Source organism: Xenopus laevis, chromosome 3L (assembly GCF_017654675.1).
Source record: "Xenopus laevis strain J_2021 chromosome 3L, Xenopus_laevis_v10.1, whole genome shotgun sequence".
In the NCBI taxonomy this organism is placed as follows: Eukaryota; Metazoa; Chordata; class Amphibia; order Anura; family Pipidae; genus Xenopus; species Xenopus laevis.
In genome coordinates this window covers 135,028,297-135,044,330 of record NC_054375.1, presented here as the reverse complement: position 1 = coordinate 135,044,330, position 16,034 = coordinate 135,028,297, and positions in this window count along the sequence as shown.

Sequence of the window (16,034 nt, the reverse complement as noted above, 5' to 3'; positions counted from 1 at the left end):
CAAAATGGCATAAGGCAACAGATGACTAGTATAAAAATACAACTTTTCACCAGTGTATTTCAGGTCCTCAAACCTAACAAGATCCAGTCAAACCAAATATTTGTCTGAATGGAAATCTTCTTTTAGCTCCACTTACTCAAGAATCCATAAGAATTGTCAAGGAATGTCAATGTGGTAGTCACGTGTTTTAGTCCCATACAAGGGTTTATATAAAGAAAAAAGAAAAATAGCTGCACTCTCTAACTGGAGAAAAAGAGGGCACACTGCAGAAAAGTCATATAGGATATAATGAGACAAGACCTGTGAGTGCCATGTTTGTTTGTTTTTGCTCCTGACGAAGATCCCTGTGGGGGATCGAAACATTGAGGCTTAATAATAATTTTTTTTTTGTTTTTTCACTAAAACCTTGTGAGTGCCGCAATCCTTGTTCACTGCTTATTTCCCATGCTGGCACCCAGGTATTAATTTTTTCTACGGAGTGCACCATTCCTTTGGATATATATATATATATATATATATATATATATATATATATATATATAGATATATTTGAGAATAGTAATGCAGGTAAGGGATCCATCATCCAGAAACACCCTATCCAGAAAGCTCTGATTTATAGAAAGGCCAGTAGACTCTATTTTAATCAAACAATTCAAATTCTTTAAAAATGATTTCCTTTTTCTCTGTAATAATAAAACTGTCCCTTGTACTTGATCCCAATTAAGATATAATTAATCCTTTTCGGAGGCAAAACAATCCTATTCATTTAATTAATGTTTCAATTAATTTTTAGTAGACTTAAGATATGGAGATCCAAATTACAGAAAGATCCCTTATGCAGAAAACCCCAGGTCCGGAGCATCCTGGATAACAGGTCCCATACCTCTAGTAGTAACTTAACTACAGTTAGGGAACAATTAATATTTGCTGATTTGGAGATCGGAATAGTCCACAGTCCTACGTCCCGATTAGAGTGGTCATTATTGCTGCCGTTCTGTATATCAAATCAATAGGCTAAGACTTAAAGGGGTGGTTCACCTTTAAGATATTGAAAATACATTCCACCAGGGCTCCCCATACGATAAGATAGCTTTAAAACATTTACAATAAATACATAACATTACATTACCTGTCAGTAATTACAGGTTTTAAAATCAGCCAAAAATGAAATTGTTATTCCTAATTTCCTATTTTTATTTCTGTCCATCCAAGGCGGTAAACAAAATGTTTTGTTATAGAATGGCCAGTTCTAAGCACATTTTTTTTATAGTTTTTTAATTATTTGTCTTCTTCTTTCGACTCTTTCCAGCTTTTCATCTAAAATACAAATGCTCTGTAAGGCTACGAATATAAACTTTCTATTCAGGCTCTCTCCTATTCATTTTCCACTCTCTTATTCAAATCATCGTATGGTTGCTAGGGTAGTTTGGTAGAAATTTTATACTGGAGAGCTGTTGGAAAAAAAAGCTAAATAACACTCAAAAACCACCCAATTGCAAATTGTCTCCGAATATCACTCTCTGCATCATACGAAAAGTTAAATCAAAGCTGAACAACCTATTTAAGAGGTCAGTTTAAGTGGCCTATATTGGCATGTGTAGCTCTGTGCCTGTTCACTTGCAAATTCCATTGTCCCACAGACTGGATGAATATATCAGTCATGTTATCTATATATAGCTCACGTGTGGCCAAACAGCGCAATATCCCAAAAATTCACTGGTGTGTGTGGTCAGATTTATGCACATTAAGCCTCATTCAAATCCACTGGGGGGACTTATCTTTGCTAAACAAACCAAAATCCCTGTGTCAAATTAGATGAAATCCAGGCTGATGTTTTGCTACATACTTCAGGCCCTATTTGGAGACCAACGGGGATCTTTGGGGTGGTAAGTGACATTGAGACGTCTGTCACCACGATCTCCCCCCCCCCTTATGTCTGTGTTTTGTTAGGAATCCTAAACTGTGATTATTGTAGATCGCTCTCATACTGGACTGTCTGCTGTGCTATTAACACCCTTCTCATAAGCAAGTGTTAACCTCTGACCTGCATGATAGACAACCCTGATGAGCCAAAGGCTAACTTCTTGGATACTTAAAAAATAAAAAATCTTTGTTTGGCATATCTGTTAGTTTGACAAATAAAAATAAACTGATGCTCTATATGTGGAAGCTAGGGTAATATCTAATAATGCCTGAAGCTGTAGAGCACACCTCTGGTGGGCCAACCTGTGCTGATCTGTTCTGTGTTATTTCATATTGAGGAAATATCCCTGTTACACCCATTCATTACTGTGAAAAATCCCCTATTTTAGTCCCAGACATGGAATGTATACATATCATTTGTAATGTATGTTCAAACAGAGCTTAAGGAGAATGGCCAAAAGCTAAGATAGCCTCTCCTCCAAGATACATCTGTTATTTATCAGTAGAGAGGGCAGGAGGACCTCTTTCTCCCCAGCTCCCTGACTTGGGGCCGGAGATATGTTACAGAGGTGAGGTCACACTTTTTACTTCATACCAGGATCTTGAACTTCTCTTTTTAGAAAATATGTTGACACACTCACAATTAAACTATTGCTTCTAAAACATTTGCCGCACAAGGGGCCCACATTGCAGTTTTAGAATATGAGTAATGTCCTGCTTCAGGAAGAAGAGTGTACCGAGGGAGAGAGAGAAATTGTGAGCTAGGCCATCACTCAATAAAAATAATTTAACCATTCCAACTGATTGGTATGGATGTTAGTACCGTTTGGATCCATCATTCAGCCCCACTTTTAGTCATCCCCATCTTTATTGATATCAAGTTTAATTGTAGCTGTATAAGAATATAGGAGGCTAGCATTCATTATATCCTTAAACCTAGGGCTTCTTCACACTAGCATGTTCTGCTGCCAGAATTAAAAGTACAGGTATGGGATCTGTTATTCGGAAAGAAGATCCAAATTACGGAAATATCTGTAAATCCCAGGTCCCGAGCATTCTGGATAACATGTCCCATACCTCTATAATTTTTCTCCATGTAAACCTGGCATTTCCCTTTAATATCATCTATAAATTCATATAAATTCAACAGTGGAAAGAATATATTGCAGATATGCATTTGCTACATATTTCACCCTTGATTACTAAAGGTTGGGCTTTTAAGACCATCTAGAATACAAATAAGCAATTACCAAACATCTTACCCCATCCTGCTATCATACTGGACCCCTAATCTTTCGCTATATCCCAATCTAGGATGGGGGAACCCCACAGTTTAGGCAGACTACACTTGCTCATTAGCCTAGAAGAATGCAGCTGTATTCTCCCAAAAACATCAGCACCGAACTTTAACACCCCCTCTGATTTGTGAATCCCAGATACAAATTGGATGGATGGAGTGTAGAAAACAGAAGGCTGATGTCATTGTTTCAATGGTACCTGTAGTCAGAACAAGCAGAAAAGTTATTTTCGAAGGGCGGACAGATATGGCTTACAATAGAAATATTACTTTACAATCATTGCACATTTGTCACTGTTTGTCATATATTGGAAAAGCTTATTAGAATTATATTTGCTTTCGTTATGCAACATTTTAATGTTTGGATTTACAACTCTATTCTGATAAATAATTCTTTGACCAAGGGTGTCCTGCCTCTTGTCTTCCAGCAGTGGTTGATACTGATAATAGTAAGAATGGACCCCAGGGGATGCAGGAACCTAACACAGTGTTTCATTTTTATTTTTCTCGTCCGGGAATTTCTGCTTGTTATTGTATTAAAAGGGTTGGTTGACCTTTGAGTTAACTTTTAGTTATAGAATGGCTTATTCTAAGCAACTTTTCAATTGGTCTTCATTATTTATTTTTTTATAGGTTGTTAATTATTTGTCTTCTTCTTCCGGCTCTTTCCAGCTTTCTTATGGGGGTCGCTGACTCTACCTAAAAAACCAATGCTTTGTAAGTTTAGGAATATATTGCTATTGCTACTTGGTTTTACTGAACTCTCTATTCAGGCCCTCTCCTATTCATATTCCAGTCTCTTAGGCAAATCAATGTATGGTTGCTAGAGTAATTTGGACCCTAGCAACCGGATTGCTGAAATTGCAAACTGAAGAGCTGCTGAATAAAAAGCCATGAAAACCAATTGCAAATTGTCTCGTAATATCACTCTCTACATCATACTATCATAAAGTTAATTTGAAGGTGAATAATCCCTTTAAGTGACAACTGGGTTCATTTTATACCTGGTTTAACTTTCTTTCTGTGTCAACATTACCTTGCCTTGACTTACCAATGCCACCATCTACCTATTCCAGAAAGACAACCCATTTCTTACCACTGAATTGAGAACCTGAGAGCAGCTATTGGTAACACCACTGCTCGTTGGCCTTCAAAGTAGTGATGGGCAAATTTGTCCCATTTTGCTTTGCCAAAAAATTAGCGATACAGCGAAAAATTTGCCAAACACATTGATGTCAATGGGCGTCAACATTATTTTGATGTGCGTCAATTTCAACGCCCGCAAAATTTTCATACGTGCGCCTATTTTGTCCAAATGCATTGAAGTCATTGGGTGATCTGATTTTCTTTTTGTCTGAGACTAATGGTTTTGTTTTTAATTTTTACAGTTGTTTAAATAACTTTCTGAACCTGACTTTTACAATGACTTTTCATCCCACAGAGATCAGTTTTCCCAACATTTCTCTGTTCTCTAGGGGGTACTCATATAGCTATAGCCACATTGTACAAAATAGATTGCTCAGCAAATAGAATACTTGGTGCTTTGTCTTCTCATCCCACTCATTGTATTTGCAATATTCAGGTATTCAGTTCCTCAGATTAGGCTGTATTTGTTTGGAATTTGGAATTGCTAAATTAAGTCCTCACTTAAAGGAATGGTTCACCTTTAAGTTAACTTTTAGTATGTTATAGAATGGCTAATTCTAAGCAACCTTTCAACTGGCTGTTATTGTTTCTTTTTTTATAATTTTTAAATGCTATGCCTTCTTCTAACTCTTTCCAGCTTTTAAATGGGGTAACTAACCCCATCTAAAAACAAATGCTCTTTACGGCTACAAATGTATTGTTATTGCTACTTATTATTTCTCATCTTTGTTTTCAGGCCCAGGCATGGACTTCCTTCTTGGTCGCCCCTAGGCTGCATGGTCCTAGCACCACCCACCTTCAAGCTGCATCTCCCCAGTGCTGTTTAGAATGCTGCTGGGCAACATGGTGCCCCTACGATCTTGCCATCCCAAGGCCCAGGCCTTGCCACAAATCTGGGCCTGTTCTGGTCCTCTCCTATTCATATTCCAGTCTCTTATTATTCAAATCAATGCATGGTTGCTAGGGTAATTTGGGCCCTGGAAACCAAATTGCAGAAATTACAAACTGAAAAGCTGCTAAATAAAAATCTAAATAACTCAAAAACCACAAATAATACAAAATGAAAACCACTACAAATTGTCTCAGAATATCACGCTCTACATCATACTACAAGTTAACTCAAAGGCGAGCCTTTTATGAAAACTATACAGATAGAAAGGGATATTTTATTTGGTAAATACAAAGCCAGCAAAGGGATTTTTTCAGTGTCTATATTTAAGATGCAGAGGCAGTCATTTTCTTAGGGCAAAAATTGTTGCATTTTGCACCCTGCCCTGCATTACAAAAACATGAAACCCAGAGACCTGCATTCACCCCATGAATACAGCACTGCCTGCATTAGGCCTCACTGCATTCATGAGGGGCTAGAAGGGGGAGGACATGTATGTGATTTCCAGGGCTGTAAACTGTTTACCCTGTAATTTATCTGTTTTATGAGTGGACCCTCTTTATGATTGGTTAAATGAGTATGACAGTCATTTATATAGTTTAGGCCCTCTGTAGAGCCATGGTCTCCCTCCCAAACTGCCCACAATAATGCCCTGTTTGCAGCTCCTAATGATTCAGAACCAAAAGATCACTTGAAGGTTTTCCAGGAATAAGTCAATCTTTGACATGCTAAATGTGAATTCAAAGGTGACCATCCCTTTTAAATATATAGAGCCACTGTTGGTAGAGCTTGTCCTGACTACCTGCAGTCACTAGGTATCCTTACATTCAACTAATACCTTTCTCTGGCAATTTTGAGCTTAGGAGGTAGCTCTTCATGTGATAGAATCCAAGCACTGTCTTGGTTTCTCTTTGAAGGTGCCATCATTTATAGGAGTTATTCAAATCGCTTGCCAGGTTTCCTCCTGTAAATGTTTTCAAAGGTGTCTTATGAAAAAAAAGTAAAAGACTTTTCAGACACCGGCCAAAAAAAGAGGCTTCTGTGTGTGAGCTGAAGGAGGATTTATAGCCTGTAATAATCCCCACATTAGGAAGGGAAGTGGCTGTGCCACAATGGATGTACTTGTGCAAAGATTTCCTGGCAACAGGGGTTCAGTCTGTAGAACACGACTCAGACTCAGGCTCAGTGAAGTGATAGATGCTGCGGGACAGTAGTAAAGTAATGTACACATGCGTTAAATCAGCAGCTATTAAATACCCTGTGCACCTGGCTCTGGGATGGATGTGGAAGCACACTAAAGCAAAATCTGCATAAAAATATGGCGGATAACTGCACAGGTGCTCACATGCATAAAGGGAACCCTGTTTGTATCCCAGCCCAAAGTCTTCTGAAATCATGAAGACTGGATCCTGTTGGCTCTTGATTTGTTTCCCAACTTAATTCATCCTGTAGATTTACAGTCAAGCAAGAAACAAAAGTCAAGCTACAGAGATTTTGTCCTAGTAAAACCTACTTACCTTGTTGATCATTTGTGTAGCCAGAAATGTTGGTACTGCACGGTTGTTTTCATGGGGGCTCCATATAAATATCTTGTACGTGGCCCCAATGTTTCTGGACCTGAGTTCCCAACTCCTATTGGGATAACAAAACGGATGTCAGATACCTCTGAACTGAAGCCAATGCTTCCAAGTAAATAAAGTCAACAATAAGCCCATAACCCATAAGTCTGTGCAGCAGAGAAACCTTTGCCAAAATTGGTTGTGAACCCTGGAGAGTTCTGGAATGGTTGTCTTCCTGCCCTATATAAATATTTAGTTTGTTTACAAAATATTTGTATTGTACTTGGAAAACTCCTTTAGTCGATTATCTCCCATGAGCTGTGGGGTCTGCATGAAGAGGAGAACAAAGTTGAATTGAGTTTTATGAAGAAGCATTTCACCCATTTTGCTACTGTTTATGTTGGATGTTCTCATTGAATATACAGTAGGTTCCCTCTACTCCTGTTGGCCTACTATGTGAGGACATGCAACTATTGCAATAGCTTCTCACGCCTTTAAAAGTTTGGCACCTGCTGTCTGTTGAATCCTGCAGCAAAGAATTGACCAAGCCTTATGGAAAGAGTCCCGTTCTTTTCATACAGCATCCAGATGGTTTAAGTGAACTGACAATCTACTCTGCACAAAAGCAAAACATTAATGTTTCGTAATCTTCCATTTTTACTTGTTATTGCTGCACATAACTGACATGCTGTATATAAAACGATATATTGTGTACATTCCATTAATGCTCGGTGTTATATACTTGCATTCACTTTCTAATTTTTAAAATGATCTTGCATTTTATTACTCTTTAAATACTGACATCATATAACTAATATTGTTAGTTATTCTTGGCACCACAGACCTTTTCCCCATCCCATTAGGAGCAGTTTGCGTATTCTGATTCCCTCATTGTTTTCAAGGGCAAATTCTGTAGCTGAAAAAATATTTATTTTTGATAGTGGAAACCCGAGGTCAAGTGGCCATTAGCCTTTTACGTCTCTCCACTCTCATATCCCCTTTCTGTCTTTTAATTTGCATTATTAATACATTCTTTCTTTTTCTCTTGACTTATTTCTCCCTTTTGTTTCCATACTTTATAAATGATTTCCCTTTTGTCTTTCCATTCTAGTCTATTTCTTCCTTCTTCTTGCCTTTTTCTTGGTCACTTTTCTTTTTTCTTACCCACCCCACCCACTTTGTTTTATCTTAGTGTTGCTCCTCTTTCCTTCACGAAACTGTTAACCCCCATCCAAAATTAATGAGCACTGGGTTAAAATAAATGTAGTGCATAGTCAATGAAGGTATCACGATTTGGAAAAGCTCCATAACAAATAATTGCAACAAGATAAAGAAGGTTAAGGTATCTTTATTTATTTACTGAGGGGTAATCCTGGTAAATGTCCAGTAAGAACCTGCCACAGTCATTCTTACATGTATTCAGACTTCATGGGCCCTATGATCAGTGGGAAAAAAAATATAGGAGCAAAGTCATGTTTTTTCTACCGTGCACCCTGCTACATACTGCCCATCCTCAGCTCAGATATTGGTTCCAGGATATCGTACTAACTATGGGTATTTCATTGTATTGATTTGTTTATGCTTTCAGGTGTTGACTTGTGGTTGGTTATTATGGATTAACATGTTTGCAGGCTAAATTATGTGGAGGTGTCCCATGAAGAATTGTGTGTTGTGGCAAATGTATCAGGGAAAGTGTGGTCTTTGCGTTGTGATTAGAGTATTCGGACAATGGCACACAGGATGCTTTAAACATTGTGGTCCTCTACTTGCTCCAGTGTTTCTAAGTAGTGTCAGTCTTTGACCACCTCTGCCTACCACAGCCTTACTATGGGATGTGGTGTCTGCTGATTTGGGGTGTTCAGCACTCAAAACATCCACTGTGCCATACAATGGGGGCAATCCTTACATAGGGCAGTTGATGGGGTCTTGCTCTGTTGTTTAGCCAGGCTTGGTAGCTGAAAAACTTTGATGGTCCAATCATTCCCAAGTTTTGGGTTTCAGACTAATACACCAACCAACCAGAATTAATTTTATACACAGAGCTGTGCCAGGTTTCTTAGTTATGCCAAACATCACCATCCAGCCTAACTATAGTATCCAAAGTAATGAAAAAAAAAAAATAATATACCCTTCCAATGTGTGTTTTTCTTATTCAACATTAGAAGAGTATATAGAGAAAGGCCTTGGAGTGGGCCGAAATGTTAGTCCTCCATTTAACAATACATCTTTCAAGTTTTTTAAGACCTGTGAGTGCGGAACATACTTGATGGATGGTTATTAGCACAGACTAAAGGAGGAATTGGAAGACCCTGCTTATTAGAGAGAAGGATCAGTGCACTGCTGTAGGATCCAGCCTTGAGGGAGTTAAGTTGCAGTCTGCCTGGTTAGATAAGTACTCAGTGAACATGTGTTTCTAATAAGTGTGGTGTTTATGTGAAACTGATCTGTTTATTGCTCAGAGCTTAACTTGTGTTCACTTAAAAAAAAAAAAACATTTTCCATGGCTGGGTGTAAGTCAACCATAATAGCACATTCTCTCCATATCTACTGTGCGTAGACAGAATATGGAAAGTCACAGATTATTTATTAGGCTGCACCCAGGATGTGTCATTTTGCCGTATTCATAGCTGTGGTTTCAAGTGGCATTTTGATATGCCGGCCTGGGAACATACCAGCCAGGGTGCAACATTCACACACATGGTCCTACAGCTTCACTCAGTTCCAAATGCTATAGGTGAATTTTAATGCATTTATACTCCATTCCTTATGCTCTATTCTGTGTCTAATATATAGGAAGAGAAGGAAAAGCTTTTGATACCAATTTTCTTTATGGCTCAATGTGCAGTTGCATGTTCCAAACACCCCAACCAGACCTTCTCTCACAGTTCTAGACAATGCCAGCTGTTAAAAGAATGGAATTTCACTTATCTTTACAATTGACTTCTGCTGAACCATCAACTTAAATTTTGAATGGAGTTTTTTGTTTTGTTTTAGGTGTCACTACCAATTTTTAGTCCCGTACGTGAGATGCAAGGCTACCCTGGGCAAGGTTCCCTTTATTGCTTTCTAAACCTATGCCTATAATGGAAAACAATTGTAACAATGGAAATCTAATCCAGAAACACAATGGTGGGCCAGGGAATGAGTTCACAAGCTTGTGGGTAAGGTAGAGGTTTCCAAAGAGTACAGGCTGGTTGTGAACAGTAGGAGGAACAATTTCTAGTAGGACTGGAATGGCTCCAGGCTCGGGTAGATTAAGCTGATCATAAAGATGTCAACTAACGCTATGTTGTCACAGAAACAGCGATCAAGTTCTAGAACTATTCAGTCCATATTCCTCTTTATGCTAAACAGTAAACATTTCCGGAATGGATTGTTATCTCCCAGACAACATGGAGTTAAAGGGGAAAGAGGTCACTTTCAAATACTACACCATAAACAATGATTTTATTTTTTAGTTGCTTTCTATTTTTGACTGATTTGTTCAAATTTAAAAATTAATTATTTAGGGTCTCTTCCTCTGAAAAAAAAAATCATTTATATATTCTAAAATAATGACAAGCCCTACTTATTGGGTTCAGAAAAGCTAATGCAATGTGCAAAGTTCTTTTGGACCTAATTAGCTATTGTTTTTTACCCAGAATTCAGCTTTTTTTAACCATAATTCCAATTGAATTGCAGAAAAAAAGTGGTAAATGTGCCAAATACACATGTACTTTCACTTGATGTAAATCAGATACAATTGCAATGATAAGTAGTCAAGATTGGGTCATTTTCTGGCATCAAAATGACGACTGTACTCAATTCTTTAGGCACAAGTCTGTTGTGCTTATTGAGGTAGGCCGCTGTGGGAACCATGGAATTACTGCAGGTGAAGTGGGACAAACTCACTGGCACCAAGTGAGGCGCATGTTTGGGCACAAATCTTTACTGAATGGCATCAGTTTGTGCAATGACTGCATCCATTTTTGCGTGACCACAACTGCGATTGCATTTGTCCCTATCATGCCATTTGTTGAAATATGATGAATAGGGTGAGGTATGGCATCCTATATGCAGAAACTCATTATCCAAAAAGCACTGAATTATAGGAAGGCCAACCCCCATTTTAAGCAAATTTAATTAAAAAAAAATCCTTTATGTCTGTAATAATATAATACCTGGTACATGATGGTAACTAAGTTGCATGAATCCATATTGGTCTATGTTTAAATGATTTTTAGCAGATCCAAATGACAGAATGTCCCCTTATCTGGAAATCCTACATCTAAACCATTTTGGATAATAGATCCTATACCTACTCCGCCCTGTCAATGTCTTGATTTATAATCCATGTATTTTAAAGGATTTTTTTCTTTGTTTAGTTTCATAGGCAAACCCGGTTTGGTGTGTATGCCAGCTTCAGCAGTAGAAAAGCTTTGTACCTGCATCTGCTTCTTGCAGTGTGGAATGGGGGTTAAGAGAGAACTAAAGCCTAACTAAAGAAGTAGTACCAGCCCAAGGCAACCACAACCCTTTAGCAGTAAAGATCTGTGTCTCCAAAGATGCCCCAGTAGCTCCCCATCTTCTTTTCTGCTGATTCACTGCACATGCTCTGTGCTGCTGTCACTTACTGAGCTTAGGGACCCACTCACACTATACAGTAAATATAGAATAGAAATGTCACAATATAAGATAATTACAACTAGCATGATGATCTAATAATCAGCCCTGTAGCATCAGCCTATATTACAGACAAACCTCATTTTCTGCTTGATAATTAGTGACGACCCCTAAGCTTAGCTTCTCAACAGCTGCTCAGAGCCCACTGAGCATGTGAGTGTCACAGACACTTTCCAAGATGGTGACCCCCTGTGACAAGTTTGAAGTTCTGGATCATTGCTGCTATTGAGAAGCTGCAATAAGATCAGTATATAAAATGTCATTTTTAGCCATATTAATTTTTAGGGGTTAATTCTCCTTTAAATATTTACATACATTCAATCAATTCATAGTTTTTCCATTACTTACACTCAATAAAGTAATATTATTATTGTATGTTCCCATCTCTCTCTCTTTCTGATGCTGGTTGGTTGCAATGAATCACAATAACTTTTACCAACAGCCACAAACAATGTTCCCTCAATTTTTTCTTTTTATGCGCACAGAAATGATCTTCCGTGGGCACTTTTAAAAACTTTGGGCACAGAGAAGTCAGCATTGTGCACAGCACCATTTGTATGCGCATGCACAAGAGCACATCTTAGCGGGAACAGACACATTATAAAAATATGTTGTACAGGTATAGAATCTATTGTCGGAAATTCATGGGACCTGGAGTTTTCCGGGTAAAAGATTTTTCTGTAATTTGCATCACCTTTAGTCTGCTAAAAACCATGTAATCATTAGGAATGTTTTGCCACCAATATGGATTCATGCAGCGTATTTACCATCAAATACAAGTTACTGTTTTATTATTACAGAGAAAAAAGGAAATAATTTTTAAAAATTTTAATTATTTTCTTTAAATGGATTCTATGGGAGACGGCCTTCTCATAATTCAGACATTTTTAGATAATGGGATCCCATAACTGTACTGCAAGGATCTTAGCAAACCCCTGCCCAACAACATTCTTTTTCTGAAGTTGTGAAAGCAAGCTAGCATATCATCTCCCAAAAGTCTCCCATTGTGTTAGAATCACATTACACAAAGCCAGAATGTGGTCTTCTAGTCAAGGATGTAAATGGCACGCTCCATATAAGAGGGAAACACTTTAGACTGCCTAGTAGCCTGTGCGTTTACGTAGATCAGTGATCCCCAACCAGTGGCCCTCAAGCAACATGTTTCTCACCAACCCCTTGGATTTTACTCCCAGTGGCCTCAAAGCAGGGGCTTATTTTTGAATTTCTGGCTTGGTAGCAATTGGTAATTGCATAAAAATGTACTTCCCAAGTAGACCTTCATGTAGGCTGCCTGTCAACATAGGGGTTACCAAATAGCCAATCTCAGCACTTATTTGGCATCCAAGGAACTTTTTTTCATGCTTGTGTTGCTCCCCACCCCGTTTACATTTGAATGTGGCTCACGGGTAAAAATGGTTGGGGATCACTGACGTAGAGCTGTTTAACAATATTAACTCTTAAAAAAGACCAAGCTGAAGTTTATAATGTCACATGCACCTTGGACGTTAGCTAAAGTACGGATATCCTGGGACCCTTTGCCTGTTATTTTTCATGTGAGGAATGGAAAGAAAAATGAGTGCAAGATGAGGAAACCTTGCAATGTAGCAGTAAAGAGTGAATGATGTTTACAAGTCACATTACAGGGGGCAGCTGGGAAACGGACAATATGTCTAGTCCCATGTCAAATTTAAAAATTAAATATAAAAAAATCTGTTTGCTCTTTTGAGAAACTAATTTCAGTGCAGAATTCTGATGGAGCAGCACTATTAACTGATGCATTTTGAAAAAAAACATTTTCCCCATGACAATATCCCTTTAACTTTCTGCCTGTGATTGAAGGAGAGAATATCTTTCCTAAGGTTTGTAAAACTGGGGTCCTCAGAAAACACTACTGTGGGTGCCCAGTAAACTTTCGCTCAGGACAATTCAAATCACAGCTTGATACACACAAGCATATGGGTGGAAACTTAGCACAATTCGGAGTAACTAGCATGTGTTAGCTGATTTAAACCTGTGCACATTCTATAAACGGAGAGAGCAAAGTTGATTAGTGGTAAATAAGAGAGAAGAGAATGCAGCTGGCACAAGAACTCACTCTGCTGTCCAAGTCCAGCAACTTGTGGATAGAAAGAGAAAGCCTTGCATTGTATTTATCATGTAATATGAGGAGAAGTAACCAGTTCATCATTTCATGTATTAAAGCAATTAATTAAATATTTTTGCCTCTTCTTAGTTGCTAGGCAATATTTGCCTGTCCTTGCTAACCTCCGAAATTGCTTCCCTGTTCATAGCCAGTGTTGGAGTTAGAGAAAAGGAGGTGCCCTAGATATGCAGGAAAGATGGAGCCCTCATTTGCAGGGGGGAATAAATTGCATAAATCCTGGCTTTACTACCTGTAGAAACTCTGCCTGTTGTTGATCAACAAATCCCAAAATTCCTCACCGAGTTCAACAACGGAAAAAAGCAAAAACTGAACCTATACCAGCCAAAAGTGGATGCCATACTAACCACTTATTCTGACACAGTCTGCAACTTATTGGCACTTCTATGGGGCTAGAATAATGACTGATATCTCATCACTGCTCAGTCACCTATCTATCGGGAGAATGGTAAGATCCTGTCGGACATAGACTGTATTAGGCTGCAGATAGGGTCCTCTACATAGGGCCTGTAGGGGTTAGATTCTTGGATCAGTAAGATTTGGTCCTCCAGTCAGGTGGCCAATAGGGTTGCAATACAGCCATTTGGCTTGGCTGGTACAAATAATGCCTGATATTCTTAATAGGGTAAAAAGATAAAAATGTAGGCTGGCAACCCTAGTGGTGGAATAAAGCAGATATCTGCTTGTTTGGGACCACTCCAAACAATAGGATCTTCCCAGGTATGGCCAGCTATCATGAGATTACACTTACTCAGGACTGAATTTACCATATAGGCACCTGAGGGACTTTACCTAGGGCAACAGCATTAGGGGGACTTTCCTTGGGTGCAGATATGGTTAATAAAGTTTGGTTAAAAAAAACCCCTCCCCTTTCCGCTGCCAGATACTTTCAGCTAAATCTGGCACCAGAGTTGATTGGTACAGCATCAGTACAGCATTGGTATTGATGCCTCAAGTGATGGTAGACCTTAATAAAGCCACATTCAATTGTAAAAAGAGTTAGGGAGCAACACAAGCATGAAAAAGATCCCTGGGGGTGCCAAATAAAGGCTGTGATTGGCTATTTGGAAGCCACTATGTGGACTGGCAGCCTACAGGAGGCTCTGTTTGGCAGTCCACCTGGTTTTTATGCAACCAAAACTTGCCTCAAAGCTTGGAATTCAAAAATAAGCACCTGCTTTGAGGCCACTGGGAGCAACATCCAGGGCAGCCATCAGGGGGGGGACTGGGGGGAGAGTTGTTGGGGGCCCCGAGGGTACGGGGGGCCCGGACACTCCACACTTACTTGATTAGCCGGGCCCCCCATCTTTCTGAGAGCTGCTGACTTCGGGAAGGCATGGATGTTTAAGGGGCCCTGGCCCCTTTCTTATAATGTGGGGGAGGGGCCTGGCCACCAATTTTTTTTTCTCATCTGGGGTCCTAGCCGCCAATATTTTTTAATGGTGGCCCTGGCCACAAATGTTTTTTTTATGGGGGGCCCTGACCACCAATATCTTTTTATTTTTTATTAACATGTGGGAACCCTAGCCACCAATATTTTTTTGTTTTTTTTACTGTGTGGTGGACCTGTGGGGTGGGGAGGGCGGACCTGTAGGTGGGGCTTGCGGTGGGCGCAGCCCAGGGGGCCCAGGAAATTTTGTCGTATGGGGCCCTGCGATTTCTGATGGCGGTCCTGGCAACATCCAAGGGGTTGGTGAGTAACATGTTGCTCAAATGCCACTGGTTGGGGATCACTGCTTTAAGGAACACAGTCATATCTATTTTTCTTCACCGAAGTGGCCCATTTTATTTAGGGACCCAGGGAAAACGCCCTTGCTGCCCTAAGGTAAACTTTTTTTTTCATAGCCATGTTCCTCATCCTCATAACTTGTTTCTAAAGCATTCAATTTAAAGTCCTGTTTGTGTATATTGTATATAACAACTCTATTGCTCTTTCAAATGCTCATCATGAAGACATTCCTGATCCAACATGACTAGATTGTGTGCAATGTGGCTAAAATTTGTTCTGGTCCCTCAAAAGAAAAGCATAGCCCTTTGCACTTCCAAAGCATCTAGTGAACTTGTGAATGAGCCAACGGGGGTCAGCACCTTTCAGTACTCAAATAATTACTACTTTGTGTTTAAGGTCTGTTTCACTGAGAACAGCCAACCACACTACGCTGTCTCTTCTAAAGTGAGCCAAGAAGTTTGTTTTTGATGTTCTGTTTTTACTCCATATGCACGGCACATGACTATTTTGACTAATTGTAGAGTTTTTAGAGATAGCACATTTGAATTATTATCTTGTTAACACAGTATTTTATCTGTACGTCAAACAACCAATATGTACGTCTCTCTTTCTTTGTGTTTTACAAGGAGCAGCACATTTTTCCTGTCTCTGTGAACCAAACAGACTAT